At 64.7% G+C, this 1,504-nt stretch overlaps 1 non-coding gene across 1 annotated transcript; it reads right to left on the bottom strand.

The window, feature by feature from the left end:
• Positions 1–2: 2 nt before the first annotated feature.
• On the bottom strand, positions 3–74 carry Trnah-gug (transfer RNA histidin (anticodon GUG)). Its single transcript has one exon. It is a non-coding gene; the product is annotated as a tRNA-His (tRNA).
• Between the last annotated feature and the right edge of the window lie 1,430 nt (positions 75–1,504).

Genomic DNA, 1,504 nt, shown 5'->3' on the forward strand with positions numbered 1-1,504 from the left:
CCTGCCGTGACCAGGATTCGAACCTGGGTTATCGCGGCCACAACGCGAGGTACTAACCACTATACGATCACGGCCGGGGGGACGCGCCTCCTCCTCCCCGTGACAGACACGCTTCGGGAGGCGCGCAACTCCCCCTTCTCTTCCTGTCACCTCTCTGAGAGAGAGAGAGAAAGAAATGCGTCGGGTAGCAAGTGCATCATCGCGGGCGCAGCCGAGCGAGGCGAGGCGTGTCTTGTCTTCCGCCAACGACGCCCCGCCCCGCCCCGCGCCGCCGTCGCTGCGTTGGGCCCCCCTTTGCTGCCCTGCACTTGTTGCTTGCACTGTTGCCGTCTCGACTTTGCAGTGGGCGTGGCGGGGCGCGGGGCGTGGGCTGGCGGCTGGCTGTGGCTCGCTCCTCGGGCAGGACGGGCAAAGGCGATCGCTGGCTGTTGCTCGTGCCGGGAGAGACGTTGTGTGTGTCGATACGACGACGACGCCGAGAAGTCGTGAAGCAATGACGGCGACGACCCATGCACCAAAAAAAGAGAGACACCCCCGAGAAAAAAAAACAGAAAAAAAAACATTGCGCTGCACGCGCGCATGCGTTTAAATCTTGGCGCCATATCAGGAACACACCTCGCCAGGTTGGCTTGGGAAACGGTAGAGTCCTAGCGGCCAAGGGTGCGGCGCAGGTAGGCGACCGACGGCGACCGCCGGGTGGCTGGGGGAGCGCGGCCAGGGTCCTGGTGGTCCTGGCCCGGCTCGGGCACGGGCAGCATCCCTCAGTCGCACCTCAGCCTCCGGCAGGTGGTGGTCCGCGGTCAGCGTTTAGCCGGCGTCACTTAGCAGCATCATGACCAGCATCGCCACGATGAGACGCGCCGCAGGGCAGAGCACGTGCACGACGTCGGTGAGTGTGTGGGTGTGGGAGGATATCGGTGACGTGACGGACCTCGTTTAGGGCATGCAGCAGCCGGGGCACAGGACAGGGTGAGAAGGAGGGACTTCTCCGTGACTGGACCACACAGGCCTCGCGCATCGCCTCGCCTCGCCATTTGCACTGCGAATGCAAGTCTGGAATGCAGCGGACGCGCTTGCCCGGTGCCGTCTGCACCAGACGAGTGTGAGTGTGTATGTGTGTGTGTGTGAGAGAGAGAGAGAGAGAGGCGGTTCGCGAAGCGTCTTCTCGGCGGGCGACGCGGGGCGGGGCAGGACAGGAAATTCTGCGGCGGGCCTCCGATGATGACGCAGTGCGTCTTGGCGCGCACGTGGACGCCGTCGGGCCGGGGGCACTGAGCCTGACATGAAGCTGCTACTGCTGCTGCTGCTGGAGAGGTTCTTCTAGTTCTTAGAGGCCGGCCGCGGGTCGCTATCCTCACGCGGTGTCATCGACTCGTTCGGCTCCAGCCCCCCTCTCTCCCCTCCCTTCTCCGCTCGCTCGCTGGCCACTGAGTCGCCCCTCTCCTCCTCCGCGAAGAAGAGGAGATCAGGAATTTCGGCGGACTCAAGCTGCCCCCCCCCCCCC

The sequence above is a fragment of the Frankliniella occidentalis genome, unplaced genomic scaffold (assembly GCF_000697945.3).
Source record: "Frankliniella occidentalis isolate FOCC.00 unplaced genomic scaffold, Focc_3.1 Scaffold1600, whole genome shotgun sequence".
Classification (NCBI taxonomy): Eukaryota; Metazoa; Arthropoda; class Insecta; order Thysanoptera; family Thripidae; genus Frankliniella; species Frankliniella occidentalis.